This window comes from Labeo rohita, chromosome 7 (genome assembly GCF_022985175.1).
Source record: "Labeo rohita strain BAU-BD-2019 chromosome 7, IGBB_LRoh.1.0, whole genome shotgun sequence".
NCBI lineage: Eukaryota > Metazoa > Chordata > Actinopteri > Cypriniformes > Cyprinidae > Labeo > Labeo rohita.
Genome location: NC_066875.1, coordinates 42,275,791 through 42,285,462, shown reverse-complemented (window position 1 = coordinate 42,285,462; position 9,672 = coordinate 42,275,791).

Here is a 9,672-nt window from a genome sequence, read left to right as displayed (position 1 = left end):
GCTAGTGCTGCCTGCCAATCTTTGTGATGATGTGACCAGTTACATGACTTCTGTCATAATTATGTTGCATCCTTGCTGAGGTTTCCAATTTATTCATACAATTGAGGAATAGACTTTGCTTAGTTTATTTTACCATTGCAATTGGATACATTCCCTTTGGAAGAATTTAAGTTATCCATCTCCTTTTATGAAATGTAATTTCAATTTTTTTTAGAGATACATTTCTTTATTTTTCTGACAGTAACCATGCTGTTGATCTTATTGTTAAATGTTTTGCATTGCAATTATTTTTTTTTTTCATAAGAACAAATTTTTCATCATTTCAAACTGTAAAAATAAAAATAATACTATATTTGAATATATTTTAAATTGCAATTAATTCCAAAGCTGAATTTTTAGCATCATTACACCAGTCACATAATCTTTCAGAAATCATTCTAATATTCTGATTTGCTGCTCAAAAAACATTTATTATTATTATTATTATTATTATTATTATTATTATTATGTATTTATTTTATGTGACATGAGCATGATAACATGACAAATGTATGACTTTCGGATTACATTCATACTACATAGAACATATTAACAGGCACTAAGTAAGTAACTAACCAAAAGACACAGCCACAGTTTTCATTGAGTTGTTGAAAGTCATCAATGAGTCACCAAAAAGATTTGTTCGAAAACACCAGTTCATTCAAGAAACGAAACACAATGTGTTGCTCAGAGAAGCGCAATGGCCTTGTTTGGAGATATATTCATTGGCAGAGCAAAAATAGACAAAGTAACCTCCAAAATCGTGTCTGAAATGTAACTTATGTAATATTAATTTCTTCTTTATCATATTAAAGCAATATCACACTCGCAATCACACTCTTCCAAAAATTTGCCACCCCCTACCGTTTCTGTCAGTTAAAATGTTAAAAGCTTGGAAACCAAAAATATACTTATATAATCTCTAACTACAAGCAGTGTGGTGTTTCAGAAGCTGAACTTTCTTATGCAAAAGCACTTGTTTTAATGCAGACTTGTTTAAGCGATGACATAACACCTCAGACATGCTGCATTATGCCTAGCAATAATGCATTATTGTCATGTGTTTCCCATCAGTATTCAGAAGAGCACACCTGACCGACTCTTTTAATTAGACCTGTGCCTGAATCCTAGCGCTTCCTTTGCACAGTCAATATCAGTCATCAGTTACCACCCAATCGGTCACCCCAGCCACCTTACACTGTAACTAATTGACTAAATGTCTTCATGCCAAACAGGTACCCAACTAATTGACCTGTGGTGGGTTCATCAGTGATTACATTTTTCCCACTAATTTCACACCAAGATGAGCACAAGATTAATGGAAGTGTATTTTTTGGCTTAATGTAATTTGCGGATTGGTCATGCCGTGTTCCTGTGTCAAAGAGGCAAGAGAGTAAAATATTCATGCGCTACGAAAAAAAGAAAAAGAAAACATAAAACCATTTCTAGATGGGATATGTAAGCATTTCTGATTATCATTATTTTTTTAAACAGACTCTCACGGGTTATATTTTGGTCAAAAACAGCAAGGACACTATGAAAGTTGGAGAGGATGAAAGAAAGATTAATTGAGCTTTAGTCTAATCTGATAATTCATTACACCTTAGTCCATCTGATGACTGATATCATTCTTGTCACATTCAGAATTCACAGTACAAAAGGTTTGAAATTCAAAACTTCCAGATCACATTACACCCTTTCAAGTATTTGATACTAATTGCAATAATATCAGAAAAGTCACATTGACCATAACTACAAATTCTTAGACTTATTTCTTAAAATTCACTTAACCACGGGGTTTATTGTTGTTCTAAACACAACTTTAAACCCTGGGTAAAGGAACATTTCATACTTACTTTAATAAATCATTTAGAAACAGAGTTAGCATCGCTACACTCTAAATAATGCTGGGTTAAAAAAAAAGCCTAACTTGGGTTATCTGGCAACCCAGGGCTGGGTAAATATTGGACAGAACACACGCCGACCCAGCTGGTTGGGTTAACTGTTTTTATCCAGCATGCTGGGTTGCTTTATTTAAGTCAACTTTGTTTAAAAATTATTATATTGCTGGCTTAAAATGGGCTGGAAATTAAAAAAAAAAAAATCACACAGAATTATAGAGTTACAGCAATAATCAGAAGATGAACATTTATTATTAAGAAATAACACTCATGGACAAAAATATAGGACAAATTGAATTTATTTGGATGAATACACCATAGTTTACATGATTACAAACCATTAAACTAATTTAACAGTCATTTTATAGTGACTGTGATATGACTGACTCCATAAACTGCCCATAAACAAACAGTACTGAGATTAGAGAACATATTTTAACATCAAGTTAAATTAAATTCAGTATTATAATGAATAAAATGTTTATGTTATGCAAGGCAAAATGCGTTTCCATCATGCAAAACAAACAACCGCTGATAACACAGCTGACATCTCATCCTTGTATGTTGCGGTGTATAAAATAATATAATTTACAGCACAGTTAAGACTTTATAAATTAAAATGTATACAAACCTTTAGTTGGCTGAAGAAGTGCATGGTGGCATTGAGAACCACTCTGATTTTGTAAAAGCTTGTGCTCGGACTGTAACTCAACAGCTGGGTTATTTCATCAGAGACAGGCTCAACCCAGCAGTTGGGTAGAAAAAAAATAACCCAGCATTAAAAATGACCCAGCAGCTTAGTTACAAAAAAAAAAAAAAAAAAAAAAAAAACTACCCAGCACATGGGTAAAAAAATAATTTAATTTAATATAAATTGAAATTGAAATTAATTTTAATTATTTTTACATTTTCAATAGTTAACACTGGGTCATTCTAAACCCCAGGGTAAACGGAATTCACACCATTTATAATGCATCAGTTGTTAATAATCAATTCTGGCTATTCACATGCTAATGTTATAAAATCTTATATAACCTTATTCTTCAATGCAGAAGCCAGCCTATGGGTGAGACTTTCGGTTTATTAGCCGCTATAGGGAAATAATGTAAAGCATAACAATGTGCAGTAACTGTTTGCACTACAAACCAGTGCATTCATAATTAAAATATCACATTGAAATAATATAGCAAGACACAAATTTCCAATATCAAGCAGCAAAACGAGCCATTTTGTACGGCTAAAAATAGCTGGACACAGATGAGACTGGAAGCCAGACCCATAAAATTTACAAATGGCTGCACCCACTTTTACAGGAAAAATAGGGTCGATGCGCTCAATCCGGACCTAAAAACTGCTTTTAACAACGGATAATCTAAAAGTGGGGTTAGCACCGATTTTTTTTTTACCAAGGTTATGAAACAATGTTCTGGAGCAACAGCTTTTGCAGTGTTAAAGCCACAATTGCGGTGACAAACACGGACAGTGTTAAACGATGCGGTGGCTAGACAGCCAATAGTGGATCATATTCACACGTTTTTGACAGTCACGGAAACACCACGTGTTGCACAAACAGTCATTTCAGCTTTTGATGGGAAAGAAAGATGTGTAATGGTGACAGAAAACAAAGAAACAAAAAAAAAAAAAAAAAAAAAAAAAAAAAAAAACTATTCAGGATAAACTTACAGTCTGTAAGATTAAGATACAATACAAGGATGCAGAATGTCACATTCTTCATTCGTCTAATCAGCTACACAGGAAATGACATTAACCCCAGGTTTAAGAATTTACAATGTGAAACGTCAGTGTATAAATAGCCAGATTCAATTGTTAACCCCGGATTAATTAGTATGAAACGCGAAGCAGAATTACATTATTTCAATCCCTATTGTGGAAAAAAAGTTGTCTTCAGAAGGTTTAATCAAGAATTTTCACTCATCCTCAGTGGACACTCACCATCCTCACCAAAATGGTGCTGAGAAGTTGAAATACATAAAATGAAAACTCCATCTGCACATGCGAGACCTTATTACTCTCTTTCTCCCTAACATTTTTTACATTTTCTGTTTAAGATGTACGTTTTATCATGTGTGTGTCCATAAGCTGACATTTTTATCACATGGAATTTGTTTTTGTCCCTGTAAAAAATTGCATATTGCTTTAAGATCAGAGCTAGAATTGCGATCACTCAGACTTCAACATGCTGACGGCGAAATAAATGAACCCAGAGAAAGATTTTCTCAAAGCACAAATGGCTAAAACATATTTTGATAAATGTGTTTAATCTTGAAATACTCCACGGTTGGATGAAAAAGTTCTGAAGTGAACTAGGAGTTCTGAAGGACTTTACCGCATCAAAAAGTATAAGGTGATATTTCTGCGAAATTCATCATCTGTGCCAATCACCTGACCAATCAATCAATCAATCAAGTCTGCCTATATATGACAAATTGAAGGGGGAAAAAAAATAGTTAATTATACATATTGGTTCAGTTTAGTCAGAGATTGTCTGAGTGACAATACACAGGCCTACAGGTACCCAAAAAGCACCTTGCGCCAGTAACCGTTAATGGTTCTTCAGCCTGTATGTCTTCAATAAGTTATACTAAAGTGGTTGTGTAGCTCAGAATACACGGGCATCTCTCTCATCTGGGTTAAATATATAATTCAAAGCAGACACACCACAGAGTACACAGTGGAAAAAAGTTTTGTGAACTTCATTTCTGTTTTAAAAAAAAAAAAAAAAAAAAAAAAAACTGGGCCAAATCCTGTGGTGTGGTTGTGTAACAGTATGATGTTAGCAGCAAATATCTTTCATCAAAAGATGGGTATTTCTGCATGCTCTCAAACTGTACAGTTCGATAAACACCTCGATTATCAAGGGTTGATGTTAACCAATTATTATGATAATATGTCTTATGGGAGTTACTCTAGCACCATACGCAGGATTCACCTTCCTCATCGGGCCAGAAAATAGATAAACTGACATTGGCTCAATACAATATACCAAAGGTCAGACCGAAGATCAAGTCTTTCAACATTCTAGATGCCAGAGCACATCCCTAATTAATAACTGCATAATCACATTGACAAATGAATGTAAATTTAAATCAATTTACAGTGCATTAATTGCAGGTAGAGAGTCATGGGGTTAAGTGAGTGTCTGAAGGGCGTAGTGTAAATATGATCTCATTTCCTACACTTATTAACCTTAACCTACACTTAATAACGAAACCCAGATCCTTAACCATTATTAACCTATGATTTAAGATATAATTTACAGCAAAAGAGTGACAATGCCAATAATGGAAAATTTAATAACATCTGACCTTACCTTTGTCCAGCCTGCAGATGAAAAATATTAGCCTACGTTAATTATATTTACATATAGGCCTAATACTGACAACATTACCTTAACGTATGTATGTCTGCACTATGTTCGTACTTTGTGAACTCCTAACACCAAGACAAATTCCTTGCGTGTGTGAACACACTTGGCAATAAAATTCTTCCTGATTCCTTCTTATATTTTACAAAAACAGTCCACATAATAAGTAATGATAAACATCTCAATACTAATTTTGTCTTTTTCAAAGTCATTATTATAGCATGATGTGGGTTCACATGAATTTTATATACCTATATTTCACTTTAATAACTTTTTCTGTCAGTTACATCAATGCGCCAGGAGATGGTGACAAGTTTTGTATGAGTGAGTTACTGAATCAACGATTCGTTCAACAACGCAGATTGACTATGATTAAAATGAATCATTGAATCGTTCACTCAACCGATTTGTTCAAAAACCGCAGTCCATTCAAGAAACAAGACAAATGGGTATTTGTGAGTGAATAACTATATATTTCACTTGATTCGTTCAAAAACATTCCTTTAAGGAAGGAACACAAACAATGTTCCTTATGAGTGAATCACTGAATCATTTACTCAAACGATTCGTTCAGAATCACTGATTCAATTAAGGAACAAAACAATACAAAGTGAATCATTAAATCGATCACTCAAACGATTCGTTCAAAAACACCGATTCATTTCAGAGAGAAAAAAAAAAACAAAAGAAAAAAAGCAAATGAAACTTTATGAGTGATTAGCCTATCTGAATCGTTTACTCGAAAGAGTCGTTCAAAAACAGCAACTCATTCAGCAACGAAAGTGACTGGCTCGTTTTTTAGTTTTTAGTAGTGAGAACATATATATTTTACTGTATGTAACACTGTATGTTTGCTTGTTTTCTGAACTACAGTATGAACTGTTGTTCTAAGAGAAGACTCTTCCAAATATATTATTTTGTGCTCCACGGAAGAAGTAAAGTCATACTTACATTAGTGAGACTAAATCTTCATTTTTTTGACTGAACTATCCTTTTAAGTTCTGCATTCCAATCTTTCGTGAAAGACAGACTCCATACCGTCAAACAGACTGTGTTTTCACACTACACTGAATCTGCTAAATAAGTCCCAGTGTGTCTTGTTAACTGTGTAGCACACCTGGAGACATTACCACAGTGATGAGGGGTTAGCGGAGCACTGCAGAGCCCCACTATGTGGTGACCTCATTTTCATGTTTAGAATAAAACAGCACGTTTTATGCAACTGCTACTACTATGTGGTCTGGCAAAGTTACAGTATGTAACCTCCATTTTTGTCATGAATTGAATGCAGCATCTCCCAAACTAGATTTAAGGAATTCATCAATAATTATTTTATAATTATGTAGAGGGTTTACACTTGAGTCACGAGTTGGTCAGTTACCCGGATGCGTGGCTATATTAGCCATACTCAGAAGTAAACAACAGCATGGATTTAAGGTTAATGTACTACACATTGTTTTGCTAATTTATGCTGTCTCAACCATGGGGGGAAAACATGTGGAAGCTGTTAAATTATAGAAGGACTAAGTAAGCAGGAAAGGGTGCAATATTTTGACAAACTAAAGTTAATAGGAATATGAGCAGTATTAATAAGATATTAACCTAATATTTCACCTACCTGACCGGAAATGATAAGAACAAACAATGTTGTCAAGATTCTTGCCATGGAAATCCTGGTTCAGTTTGGCCAACCACAAACACCACTCTTCTTCTTGATTTGCTATGAATTTTGTCAGTCTATAGTACTCCAAATGTTTCCTGGTCCATCTAGTACAGCCCAAAACATGACAATAACTGATCATTTTCAGCAGAAATAATTAGCAAAATATGCAAGTGTCATTCGGTTCAGTGGCATTGTTACGTTGTTCATATATCTAGGTGTATATATGCATGCTCCCACTTGGCCAAGGTTTGTCGTCATTGTTTTAAAGGTGCAGTATGTAATTTGTATGGCATTGAAATACCATAATATTTGCAGATATGTAGGAAACATGCCAAGTCCACACAGCCTACCTTTTTCTTCTCCGAAAAACTATGGCACAGTCAGTTATCCTACTTTATACTACTGGGCCGTTGAATGCTTGAATCTGATTTGCTGACAAACATTCTAAGGTGTGCAATTATTCTCAGGGAAACGTAGTTCCAGGCAGCTCTTGACCGCATTATGTCCATATCACTTCGCCACACGATTTCATTTATTTCAAAAGTCTTACAACAGCAAAATAACCAAAGGACACCGGCCAAACAAATAAATACAATAAACAATGGATAAAAACGACAGATTATTTCCATGTTTTTGCCACAAAATTGCATTTTATGTGCGGAAAGCACATACTCTATTCCTCCCACTTTCTCTCTCCCAGACGCACACACATACAGATTGCACACACGTTAACATACCTGCTGTTCCTGCAGAAAATGAACTTAAAGTGTTAGAGATCTCAGATTCTACCAGACCTAAAAAGCCTTGGCATCCATCTAAACGTTCTATGATAAATCAACTCATCAGCACACGCCGCCTTCCACAGTCAACACTTGTTTCTGTTGCAATCTGGCAACCTGAGTGAATGTCGAGTCTGAGAAGGTGACTCTGAATTTTTGATTGCAGTACCCATTTCAACATCTAGCTATTAATATTACACACTACACCTTTAATACCCATCCCTGACACCTTTATTATGCATTGTGAAAGCATGTGTTGTATTTTAGATACTAAAAAAGTAAGCTTAGTCCTTCAGCATAGTACTTCTATCAGTATTCATAGAAAAACATTTTTAAAAGTGCATACTTGAAAGGTGCTTTCTACTCAGATAAGAAACTAAAACTAAACTGTGGCATGAGGTCACGACTGGTCACAAAATCCCAAAAAGTGTGAAAAGCAGGAATGGAGTGCTACCATCTAAATGTAAGTGGTAAATGCTTAATGAGGTGTTGTCAATTTAGTGCAACAATGCAGTATGCATTTTGAAGTCAACCCTTTGGCAAAATCACCCTTCTGACTGGAGCAACATTTTCATTATATATGTCTGTTTCCTTTTGACACGGCAGTTTTTTGCAATACCTTTCCCCCTCAGGCTCTGGAGATGACAGGGCCTTCAACTGGCCGTAGGCAATGCTAGAATAAATGACTTTCTGTGGCAGACCTTGAGGTCTGTGGAGCTGTGGTACATGTAGTTGCGCCAGAATTCTCAACTCTGACTCAGCTGCCATTCTGATCAATAAAGCAATGCCACAGGGTTACCTAGACACCTGTTTATGTAACTCTACCAACATTATCTACCACGCGAGGAATCCCTTGAACTTCCTAATGCAACTCATGCTTACTTTTGTCTAAACAAATACAGACTCGTGGTACTAGTTGAGCTAAGATAGATAGATAGATCTATCAACAAGCTACGAAGAAAAGTAACCAACTACAAAGTAATATATGTGACCCTGGACCACAGAAACAAGTCATAAGTCGCACAAGTATATTTGTAGCAATAGCCAAAAATACATTGTATGGGTCAAAATGATCAATTTTTCTTTTATGGCAAAAATCATTAGGATATTAAAGATCATGTTTCATGAAGATTTTTTGTAATTTTACTACCGTAAATATATATATATATTAAAAAACAATTATTAGTAATATGCATTGCTAAGAACTTCATTTGGACAACTTTAAAAGCCGATTTTCTCAATATTTTGATTTTTTATAAATAGTTGTATCTCAGCCATACTATCCTAACAAACCATACATCAGTTGAAAGCCTATTTATTCAGCTTTCAGATGATCTCCATAAATTTACCATTATGACTGGTTTTGTGGTCCACAGTGACATATGCAATATACAAGCTGGTTGATATTTATTTATTTTTAAATATATATTTGAATTTTTAAATATATATGACATTATTCCTGCAATCAGAGCAGTATTTATCTGACATAGAAATAATTAGGATCTTAACCAGAGTAAAAGCATCAAACTTCAAAATCAGAAAATGAATTCAACTTACTTGGAATACAACTAATAAGAAATAAAACACTAGAAAAAAGTCTAAATTAGAAAAAAATGTAGTAATAAATAGCAGCATTTACAGTAATCTACTATGCTATTTCACAAAAAAACGGAGTAAGATAACTTGTAGGGACTCAAAAGGTAAACCAGTAAATCATTTTAACTGCTTAATTTACACGATCAGAATCATCTGAACAAACCAATTCACTAAAATGAATCACTCTTTCTAAACAATCATGTAGACTCCCCAGAGTTTCAGAAAATAATTCAGCAATTTCTCAAATGCCACAAACTCAATATGAACTCAAACATTCCTCATCAGTTTTTTTCCCAACACCAAATTATT